Source organism: Equus przewalskii, chromosome 25 (genome assembly GCF_037783145.1).
Source record: "Equus przewalskii isolate Varuska chromosome 25, EquPr2, whole genome shotgun sequence".
NCBI lineage: Eukaryota > Metazoa > Chordata > Mammalia > Perissodactyla > Equidae > Equus > Equus przewalskii.
In genome coordinates, this window is record NC_091855.1 from 1572646 (window position 1) to 1584791 (window position 12146).

Below are 12146 nucleotides of genomic sequence, written 5' to 3' on the forward strand. Positions count from 1 at the left end.
TTTGTGTCTTGCTCTTCTAAATTCAAGTAACTTAGAAGGTCTCTATCATTCAGCTTGATCTAACAGCTGTATTTAGTAAAGTGCCCAAATTTGGATTCTGCTAGTATAATAATATCTAACAAGATAGGAAGAAAATCCTGTAAAAATGTTATTAGTGACCCTTACTCCCCTTTGTCCTATCCTGCTTACTATCAATTACTTAATTGAATAATTGAAGAAATACTAATTGAGCCATTATCTTGGGGCAAATACTATACTAGGCACTGGGGGGCAATCCAGGCATGCTCTCTCACTGCCTTTATAGAGCTTAGGTTCCAGCACCATAAAGGAAGATTTTGAGTATTCTTGCGTTAGTTTATCCTGGACACCACCTCTAAGTCATTAAACAAAATGACCAATGGATTGAAATGTATTCTGTTAGAATAAGTCTGGCTAATCCACTTCCTTCTCCTGGTGGATTGAGAATAGAGTTGTAAACTAGAAGATTGCTGGTCTTTTCCTTTCTTTCCTTGAAGCAGCTGGGGAGATGGCTGAGAAGATAAGACGACTCTAAGTGATTGCGTAAAAACAACATATTGAAAGAAAGAGCTCTAGACTGCTTTGGTGTGCAGTTTTCCTATTTCTTAATTGCTCTTGGGATGAACAGCAACAGAAGTATCTGCTACCAGGTTAAATGAACAAGAGAGATGAGGGTTTAAGTTGTACCACAGATTAAAATCATATACAGTTCAGCTGACGTAAATGTGATTATGGGTAACAAATGATCAACAAAAACACAACAGGATTTGGACATTTTTTTCTAAGTCCCTCCCCACTAAGGACTGTTGAAAACTCAGACCAAGGATAGCTAATAAAAGAAATTAATACAGATACTGAAAATAATGACTGATGCTAATAGCAGCAGCATCTTCTTGACACTGTGTTTCCCCTTCAGGGTCCCCTAAGGGGTGTTGCTTCTCTTCTCAGTGTCACCTTTACTCTTCTGCAGACTGTTCTGGCAAGGCCATTTCCATGTATCAGGGCCAAAAGAGCATTTTATCCAAGATTATTTGAAGTATAATTTTGTTGTTGTTATTCTTGTTTAGTTTTACCAATTTTATTTCCAAGGATACCTATCTCCACCCACTGTAGTATGAAAAAAATGCCTTCCTCTGATTACTTATTAGCAGAGAATGCCTTGTTTTTTTTTCTGTGCACTCTTATAGGCTGAGATTTTTTTCTCTTTTAGTAAAAAAACACAGTGGAGAAGACTTACCTTCAAGTTGTTCTGGATTGAAGTAAAAACAGGATCCCCCATTTGTTGGAGATACAGCTGCCATCACAGGTCCTGTGTCTTCTCCTGAGCATCCTCCCTGACAGCAACAGCTCACTGGTGTAGTGTTTGCCATTTTCTTGCCCACGGTGTTATGAGCTGGGCTAGGATGCCTCCCCTCACAGCCTCTGCCCTGCTGAGTCAGTGATCCATGGTATGACAAGACCAGATTGGACTGATGGAGCATATTTGATCCAAGGATGGTCTGTCCATAGGCTTGTTCATGAACTCCAGTAGGGGTGTCTGGGAGGAAAAGAGGAGGCATCTTCTCTTTGCTCTCTTGTTGGAATTTAGAATTGAGGACATTCAGAGCCTGAGCTGGTTGGCTTTAGAATCTGAATTGAAGGGCCATGAGATCGACTGGGAGCCAGGACAGCAATTACAGGCTGTAATTATGAGGAGCAGGACCAAGAGAATGAGGGAGAACAAAGCAGAGATACACTGAGAAGGCGTGAGTGGGGGTCCATGCAGTCCCTGAGAGAAAGGGAGAAAAACAGACACACAGCAGAAGCCATTTCAATTCCTAACTGCTTTCTGCTTCCGATTTCAGTTCACCCATGCTTCTTACTTTGGGGCACCTTGAACAAGGCATCTTTGCTCCTTCTGACCTGATGAGTCTTGAAAACATCAGTGAAGTCTGATAACTTTTTGTTGGCTATTGTAGCACTATAATTAACAGTATCACAGCAACCTAGGTAAGTTAACTACATGATTTCCAACGTAATTGTTGCCCTCCTGCTACCAGTTGCCAATTGTGAAAATTTCCTCTAAATATTTGGACATTAGACTGTAGTTGGAAAACCACTGGAAATTGTTTTCTCCCTTTTTATTGATGTTCATTAAAAAATCAAATCTATCAATATCAGAGCTCAGAGGTCCACATTATGCAGTCCTTATAATTTCATTTTAATGAATGCTTTATGAAATTAGTAAGTTGTTATATAGGACATAAAAATAGGCTATCGTGAAGTTTTGTGCTGAGCATATGATCTGGAAACCATAAGACATTTGTGTTTCATTCTCATGGTGTGATAGTGGCCATTGAATTAGTGTTAGTGGGGAACGCCATGTTCTGAGAGCAGCTGAATGTAGCACTCTATATTCTTTGGGGTAAAGTGAAAGAAATGTATTTGGGAGTATTTACATATATAAATATCTTACTCTTCATCTGTGTGGTTGCTTCTCTCTGTGGCAGTGGAGTATAACAAAGCTTTGTGGCAAGTGTAGGCCATCACTTGTGAGAAGGTAGGTCTTTCCAAACAACCTGCTTTATAGAATTTACAACATCTGTGCTCACGCACATAGTTCTCTTATGCTGTGTGTTTATCTTCTTTTATTAGCTTTCCCTGCTTTTGTCATTGTTGTTTTTTCCTTCTGTCATCCTTTCAGTTGCCATGGAAAGAGTGGATGACTCAGTCTGGAGTGGAACATAATGCCATCTGTAAACACAAGACGGTAAATAACTTCTAGGGACGTAACTCATGTGGTTCAGTGGATAACAGGCATCCATGTGTGTTCTTCGTATCCATGTATTTGATCATCTTTGGTCTGTATTCCCTACTCAGCCACTCCAACTATAAACACACACACGCGCATGCGCATGCACATACACGTGAATAAAAACCAACTTAACACTGATTGACTTAGAAACTGTGTTTTTGTTCACACAATGAAAAGGAAAACGTTTCTGGGGTAGGATAATTATAATGGTAATTTTTTTTTCCTTTAGAGTTTTTAACTACAGTAGACACACTGAATTCAGGGCTGGAGGCAGCCATCGTCCTGTGAAGAGATCTTATTTGTCTTATTAGCACTGTGGGAGTGCCGTGAAAGGGTCCATGACCTAGAACCCACCTTGCTTTAATAATGGCTTGACACTCATAAAAGATTTTAAATGGCTACATGAGACATACTTAACTATTAAACGCCACTCCTCTTTGTTGATTCACAAACCCTTAAGAATAGGACTCCGTTGCTTCAGAGCTTGAAAAAATATGCCTGGCTTCTCATGCCAGTGAGTGAACAGACGAACCCATGAATGGAGACACCTCAACTCTGCCCTGCTAACCCATTTGCAAACCTGTGAACTAAGCGTCTCCAGTGCTCACTGGCTGCCTTGAGTTCTCTGACTCAGAAACAAAATTAGATACCCATTTCTAATCCTGCTCTAGAGAATTAGGAAGATGGTGACATATACGTAATGAGACTTTTTCCCAAACACAACTTCTTGGCTTTCATCATAATGTGGCTCACTTGCTTTGATTCCCCAAGCACAGTGTTGCACCTGACCACATGGATCACACCCCGACTCAGAAGAGAACTCTTTGCTTATATCCAAATTTGAACAGACCGACTTGACTCATTGGTTCATCTGTGTATTTAGATTTTAGATTGCAGTAAGGATTCATGAGCCAGGTGATGATGTGGCTATTTTTCCAAGGCCTCGTGATACAGTGTAACATTACAGGAGAATTGCTGCTGTTTGTTCAAACAGAATGAGTCCTCCAAGATCAGCACCTGACATCCCATTCTTAATTGTGTGATGATCCTGTGTAGGTGACAAGACTTGAAAGAATTGTATTTGTCTGTCTTTCTCGCCTTCTGCCGTGGATGTGAGGTCTACACTTCTGGAGATGCTTTCATTTACATAAGAGAAGATTGACTTATAGACTTCCTATCGTGAGGAGAGCTGCTGGGAAAATGATGGTGGCAAATGATGGTCTCAAGGAGAGAGCTAAGCTATGTGAGCCCGGAAGCACTTGAGGTTTGGTAAACTTTGTAATATTTTTTATATATTTGGGGTATGGTATAGCCCAAAAAGTATTTTCCTCAAAGCAATATTTCCCTTTCATTTTCCAAAACTGTGTATATTCTAGGGAAATTTAATCTGTGTATTTGGAATCACTTAACTCTCATTAATCAAAATATTGCAAAGTTAATACTAGATCTGGGTTCAAGAAATCTCTTGAGCCCTTTGATAAGAGGTTCTTTCCTTTTAACTTGAAAGTACAATTTTGCCAGCTGTGAGTGAACCCTGAACCCAGAACTCTTTGGAGCTGACTTCTCAGAGTATCTCCCAGCCAGTGTGTGGAGCTTTATATGTGTCTGAGGTAAAGCAAGAATGAGGACAAGGCCATCAGAAACACATCTTAGACATTCACGGGCTGTCCCACTGGGGCCTTCTGGTGCCCATTTGGCTCTATAAGCATTTGATCTCTCCTGGTGCTGCCACAGCCCCAAGATAGGCCCAGTGCTGCCCATGCCTGGTGCTTCTGAGCCTCGCAATCCTTTATTTAAAATTATATTTTGTTTACATGGGGTTTACGCACTAATTTTTATTTTGAAGACATTGCATTGAAATACTGTTTCTCTTGATGACTGAGTGTTTCTGTGTCCTGTGGCACGGGCCTCCTGGGCCTCCCCTCGTCTCAGCCTTGCCTTGCACCTGGGGCTTCCCTGTCTTCTTTACTCTGTGGTCACATGAAACATGTGTCTGGCATCTGGACAAACATGCGGACAAACAGCTCCTACCTGGAGAGCTTGGGGTGGTGGGGAGGGCTCAGCTAATCGTCAAGCAGGCCTCTGGGGCTCTAGTCCATTTAAGTGCCCCAGTGTACACTGTGGGTGGGGCATGGTGGTTGAGAAATTCTGCTGTAGCCCACCCTTGACTTTTGGTCCAGCTGGGCTTTTTCTTCCTGGGACCAGATGGCCTATATCCAGTGTGTTCAGTCACGTGGCCTTTCTCCCATCTGTCTGAGTCGGTGCTGAGACCATGCGGTTTGTAATTTCTCTCTTGTCAGGAAGTTATCTGTAGAGTGCAGACCAAGAATGGAATAAAGACGCTTGCGTCTAGGACATAGTCTTTTTCCCTCAAAATGATTATTTCATTTTAACCTCATACAGATTGGAAACAAGAAACATTTCATCCACTCTATTATCATCCCAGTGATACCTAAGGGTAGATCCTGGGCCCAAGGAAAGGGAAGAAATTTGTTTGCGTTCACACAGAATATTGTTGTCAATGTTAACTTTCAGTTCAAGGTCCTTCTGTTCACAGTTGATGTTTAATTATAATAGTTATTTCCAGCAATGTGTGAGTGGTGCCAGATCCTGTGTCAAGTATCTTCCTAGGAGCATTGTGTCATTTACACGTTATGACAGTCCGAGGTTGGAGCTATTATTGTCTCTATTTTACAGATTAGAAAAATGGGGTTTAGAGAAGTTAAATAATCCCCTAAGATTACCTAGATAGGTAATAGTGGGATCTAGAACTTTCCACTCAAAGCTCTGGTTCTTACCCATCATTCCACACACCTCCTCTCCTGTAGTCCACACATTGGTAAAAGTTAGTTTCCCCTCTTTTACGCGACATGCTTAAGACACTGAATGGATAAAATGCTATAATTATTTCATTGAAGTTTCTATTTCAATGTTTTTTCAGATTATGATGAAAAATCCTCTGTCTAAATTGCTGCAAAGCCGCATCTTTCTCTTTTGTCGTGTTGCAGGCTTCAAAATGCTTTTCCTCTGGAGTTCGGAAGCCGAGGTTCATTCAAGCAGCTGCCTCTGATCTGGTCTCTGCAAGTCTAGGTAGACTCAGGCAGATAGCAATTCATTGTCAGTGTGGAGGGGTAGGAAGCTCTAAAGAATTCACATTCATTTGGCAGCAAGAATGCCTGTCTACTATGCTCACAACCCTGGTCCAGAGCTACTGGCCTCCAAAGCTCCATTGAGAGCTTCCCCCTAGGTTATTTCCCCAACCAACACCCCAATCTATAGACTTGACCTATTTCTTGAACATCTGATTTAGAGAACATGGTGCCTTGGAAACTGCCAGGTCCCATCCTCATGTGAGACATCACCCTCCCGCCCCCATGGACCTTGTGAAGTTCAAATGAGGAGGCTTTTAAGGGGGAGCTCTTTAGCCAACAAGGCAGCTTCATGGGTCTCAGATTGAGAGCATAGCAGCCTGTGTCCAGGGCTAGTTATATAAGAGAGGCTCCAAGAGAGCATAGAACATGGCTTTCTACAAATAAAAAAGGCAAAAAGGCTACACTCACTAGTGCCACAGCTGGGAAGCAACTACGAGCAATGAATTTCTCATGCTAACAAATCCACGCTCCTTGGAAAACAGATGCTGAGCCCTGGGACTGGCACTGGATCTCCGCTGGCAGGACCTGCAAGGTTCAGAGATGGAAGGGTATCTAGAGACCATTTGTTCATAAACACAGCTGAGGGCCAGAAACCTGAGGTTATGCCCTGCCTGGGCTGCACCGATACACCCCTTCCACGCAGCGTTTCCACAATGAAGAAACAAGACATGCAAGGCTTCTGCAGCCCACGCTCTACAGAAATAATTAAACAGTTTTTTTTAACCTCCTGAACTTTTCATTTATTATTGCCATCCATCACGTCTACCTTCTCAAATCGCAGAATCCCGAAACTGAGCTCTGGGGTCAAGGGTTTATTGTTTAATGGAGATAGAACATTTTGTAAATTGCACGAAGTCACAATGTTTATAATAGAAGCTTCTGGTGTACTGAATCTTTTCCATTTAACAAACAGTGAGCTCTGACATGTGTTCTTCCTGCAGAGCACGAAATGTGGGGTAAGTGCAGTCCTGGCATGGACACGCTACCAAATCTTTCCTGTAAACCAAGCGATGTCCGCAGTCAGCTGAAAACATTCCTTCCACCAAATACCAGGAAACGCTAAAAGTATCACCATTCTTCTAAGGTCATGCTAAAATGAAGTTTTGGCTTTTAGAACACAGAGCAGGGCTGAAGGAGGCCAACAGCTTTGTCCAATACACATTTGTTGCTACAAGTCACCAGGGACAATGTCCTGGTTCGAATATGAACACGCGTACGGAGAATTTTCCCAGGACTGAACCTTCCAGTGAAAAGTGTAAGTACTTTAGGAAAATGCATGCATGTTAAAATATATTCCTATTGTCTTTGTTTTTACTAGAACTTGTACTTTCAAGTCAGAAACGGATTTGCTTAAAACAAAGCAAACATCCTCAAAAATGTACCCAGCCAAAATAACCAAAGTATAAATATCTAGGATTAACAAAATGTGAATATTCTTCAGTAAAGAAACTTACACAAGAATTGGAAGTTCTTGGGAATTGATAGGAAAGAATGTGTTAAACCTAAATTTTTAACCCTTTGTGTTGGAGATCTAATCAATATTTGTAAAGGAAACAAATGTGTGTGCAACACATTCCCACGTGTCTCCTTGGGGACTTTATTGAGTTATTATTGCATAAAATCTTTCGGACTGTAAGCATAGACAAGCACAACCAATGTAAAAAGTGACTTTCCACGAGTAATTAGCATAGCAATTTTCTTAAGGCCTAATAATTGGTTTGTAGTGCAGGATGCATTTTTGGTTCATTTTTATGAGTTCAAAACACATAAAATCCTTAAATTTTATATTTGCAATAGTTTAGGCAGATTTCCCTGCAAAGTTCTCCCCTCCAAAGCTGCCCTTAGAGGCAGTGCTCACTCCGTTTTTTTCTTACCAAGTTTCTAAAGTAATTTTATAGTGTTTAGTGTTTGCTTCAATAGACTCATTTGCTCACTACAGGCCAGGCAAGGCCTTTGTGGGGACTCAGTCCTGCCATTTCTAATTGGCCAGCAGGTGTCACTGTGGGTTTGGGTGGTAACCCAATTGACCACAGAAAAGAATGAGTGATGGAGTGGAATAATAAGAGAAGGGAAGAAAGGGAAATATAAAAGCGGGTTCTTAGAGCAAGAAAAAGTTAACAAAAATCCCTTATGTTTACATAGACCTTTTCTTTAGGAGCTCAGGGTTCTTTGTACGACTTTGCCGCCACCTGTAGACCCAGAGACTTGATGACGTTGACTTAGTCACTGAAAATAACTTCACTGGGCAAAATAGTCATAACAATGATCAAAGTTGAGAAGTGGATTCTTGTAGCCCTTTCCTGATCTCTCAGGCCTTACCTTTGTGCTCTGGGGCTATAGATCTTTCTGAACCGTAGGCACCCTTACTTAGTCTCGGAAATGTCCACAGTCTTCCAGCTCTTTTCTGGATCATAGTCTCACGGCCTGAATAAAGTTTTGGCCATCACCAACCTCATTGGTAAAATAAATTCGGCTGTTTCATTAGTCGAAGGGGCATCTTGGTCCAGAAAGTTGGTTTTTATGTCTCCCGAAAATTTGGATTGCTCATTTTCCACAGAGCTAGCCTATTCAAGTCATATATCTTTCTGAGTATGTGGAATTTCTTAATAAATAAAATTTCAATTGGTAAAATTAACATATATATCTTTAACTGTCAACTTTAAGAATGGACGGCCATGAAATCTTCCTGCACAGAGAGGAATTCACAGCCGGCCTAATTTGAATAACAGGCTGTAAATTGATTTCTCTTTCGGTTTGATATGTGAAAACGCCATCCATGTTGCTGGTGCAGAGAGCAGGCAATTTGTTGACAAAAGATATGCGCTTGACTTCTCCAAATAAAGCTTAACACGTGTGAAACGTCCTAATTTTAGTTGAGTTGGGAAGAAAAAGCAGAAAAGGACTTTGAAGGAAAAATGAAATCTCTCTACGTTCTGGAGAGCTTCTGTGCCACCGTAACTCTCTAGCATGTACCCTGTGCCACCCAACTCAGAGCATGAACCATCGTCTCCTGAAGAAGTTGCAGTGCCTCATTCCTGGAGGTCCAACAACCCAGGAGGGTTGAAAGCAAGAATACCTTCAGCTCTGTTATGAGCCTCCTGCCGTTTCTATCTGGTTTTAATTTCCTCACCTTTTTGTATATATAAGGTTCTTAATGATATAATACATTCTTCTAGTGCTGGTTCTAATTAATGATTAAAATAATAAAGCTCAGAAAAAAGTGGATTAAATGTGCAAGTTCAGAAATATTTAGGAAACTTAACTGCAAAGTCTGCTTAGTCATCCATTCACGAGGGTAAATCGTTCTGAAGTAAGCTGATTGGTTCCATGGAAGGTAATTCAAAGGGTAGCTTATAACTCTTAGTAAAAGTTCTTCAGGAAACCCATGCTTTTATATAGATGCCCCTTTCCCAAATCTGAGAAGGCCATTTCATTTGTGCAGAAGAATGTATCATTAATGTAACATCATTTTCTCCGGTGCTCTGTGATTAAGACACTCTTGCCTGGGATTTCTGGCAGAATGTGTAGGAATCATAGCAACAGGCATGGTAAGCACAAGCAGCTGATGGGTGTGGGGTGGGGAGAAGAGAAAGAAGGAAGAGGGATGTTAAGGTATAAAAATATTTATCCAGGGTAACGGAGCATCAACAGAACTTTCTTTTTCAATTAGATGTATACATCTGTGGAAGAACAGAATCCTTGGCCATTGGTTTATCCTTTGGAAAAATGCCCACCATTTCCATGACAACCTCTTAGACTGTTAAAAATAATAGTGATCACTATTTCCTCTGAGCCACTATGCCCTTTGTGTATTGTGACTGCTGCTGAACCCTTAATGACATATGACTCTGTATTTTGTGTACGTGTAAGCATGTATGCACACATACTTGTGTGTTTTCCCAACTGGAGTCTAGTTTCTCTAGGACAGGTAGCATGTCATATATCTCATGGCCCTGAAAGCTTTTGCCTTCATTTGAAGCATTTGGTGGGATTTCAATGACTCTTTGTCGAATGAATGAAAATTATAAAGGATACTTTTGTTTGGCAAGCATTGGTATTGCTAGATTACTTTTATGTAGTCTATATAAATAATTCACTTCTTGTGGTTTCATATCCTGATGTGAAAATTATGCATTTACTGTGTTTTCATAGATATTAATGGGAACTGTTAAAAACTAGAAATTATTTCCAGGTTGGTGGTCTTAGGCCTGGTATTGAATAAAAAATACTTGAGGTAAATTTTAATTGTGAAAAGAATAAAACTCTATGCATTGCTTTGTTAAAGTTTTGCAATTTGCACGATTTTTCTATTAAAAGACATCAATTTTCTTTAATTTCAGCATTTAACATAAAAGAGAAAATGCAGTGTTAACTAAAGGGGTAGAAGCACCCCATCTGACGTTGTGATGTTCCCTTCCTTCACATCAAATGTTTTGTTTAAAAAGTGTAGCTTACAAAATGAAACTATAAAGATAATGACCTAATTAAAAATTTTAAGGAAAAAGTTTTATATTTGTGTTTTGATACATCAGGTTTAGTTATTGTGAACCAGGTGGTATTATGTTTCTGTTGGGAAAATATTTTTAGAAGTTATTTAAAGAATTATAGGATGAAGCAAATCAAATCATTACTTATACTTTTTTGGGGGGCAGTACAAAGAAAATGTGGAGAAAAGACTAATGTTTATGTATAATCATTTCATTATCACAGTTCTACTTTCTTTGTCATCCAGGGTAAACTCTAAGGCTGTGTCATGAATTCCTGAGCCACAATAAATCTGTGACTGTCGGACTCTGTGTGTGGGTAAAATGGATAATTTTCTGACCTTTGGTAAGCTTTCACTGGAGCAAAGGAAGTCCCTCCTCATAATGTTTCCCCTCTACAAAATACTGGCAGGAAGCCAAAGTATGCCCTTTGGCAAATCTCCAGTCTGGATGGCTTTCCCGGAGCTACAGGACATTCATGAATCTGCCCAGCCCTGCCTTTTTTTCTTTTTTTTTTTTTTTTCAGAAAGCCTCTGGAAAGACCTTTCCAATGTGCAACCTGCTGAGGGAGATGTGAGAACGCATTAATCATGGATTTCTTCAAAAGAAACCTGGGGCTGTCCTGCTCTAATTCAATAGGTCTGTCTTCCTGCTCAGTGTGAGTCACAAGACTGTCACAAAAATGCTGGCAGATAATTTAGACATAGATTTAAGGAAAACTAAGATTATGATACAAATAAATTAGGATTTTGTGACCCTGGGAGACGAGGTTCAGTTATGGTTGGCTTTACTTCTGAAGGACAAAACTGATAGCAATTAAAGTATGTTAGTAAATACATTCTTGTTTTCCTAAGCTTTATCCAAAATCTCAAATTATTCTCATCAGTGTTTATAATTAAACTCATTTTCATTTTAAAGCATCACAAGATAGAACTATCTTAGAGAAGTAAGATATGGTTAATCTAGCACTTATTAACCTTAGAAGTGAAATACATTTATCTTTTGCTTTATTTGACCACTTCTCATACCGTGGGTTTGACATGGCTTGAGAGGGGTCTGCTTAGTTATAAGCTGCCCAACAAACCTTTCCCAAAGTTTTCCCCTTCTCAGATGGGTATTCAGAGCATGACTTCTCCCCTCCTAACACCAAAAACAAAACAAAACTAAACAAACCAGGTAAGGACCTCTCAGAAGTTCTTGGGTACTCTTTAAGCCTATTGGTGGGTTTAGGACATTTCAGAATCACCTTAGTGTTATAAACCAATACAATTGCTGAGATGATTTTTATACATACTAATGAGTAATTCTCTATCTTTTGCAAATGAAAGAACCAAATAAAAATCAGCCAGGTCCACAAGTGAATTATTGGCCCAGAAAAGATCCACTTCCAGAGAGAATAAAATAAAACTAAGAATCACACTAAAGAACGCTAGAGTGTTTTTCTCTCAAGACCCAAGTGTCTGGGTAGTTGAGACTTGCTTGGACATTTCCAGAAGCTGACTATAAACCTATATTCTGGTGTCACCCCTCACCATTCCACAAATTTACTCCATTGTCCAGCTAATTCATGTGACCTTCTCTTCCTCTCTCCAGGACTTTCCCTCAGCTTCAAACATCTCACTAACTCTATCCAAGCCGAAGTCATCCTTCAGAGCCCAGATAAAGCACACTGCCTCCCCAAGCCTTCTAGCCCTTTCC

The 12146-nt window shown here is 40.2% G+C and overlaps 1 long non-coding RNA gene across 1 annotated transcript; it reads left to right on the top strand.

The window, feature by feature from the left end:
- The first annotated feature begins 1228 nt into the window (after positions 1-1228).
- Positions 1229-10755, top strand: LOC139079399 (uncharacterized). Its single transcript, XR_011533010.1, has 4 exons — positions 1229-2007; positions 2702-2767; positions 3869-4076; positions 5821-10755. It is a non-coding gene; the product is annotated as an uncharacterized lncRNA (long non-coding RNA).
- Positions 10756-12146: the final 1391 nt, after the last annotated feature.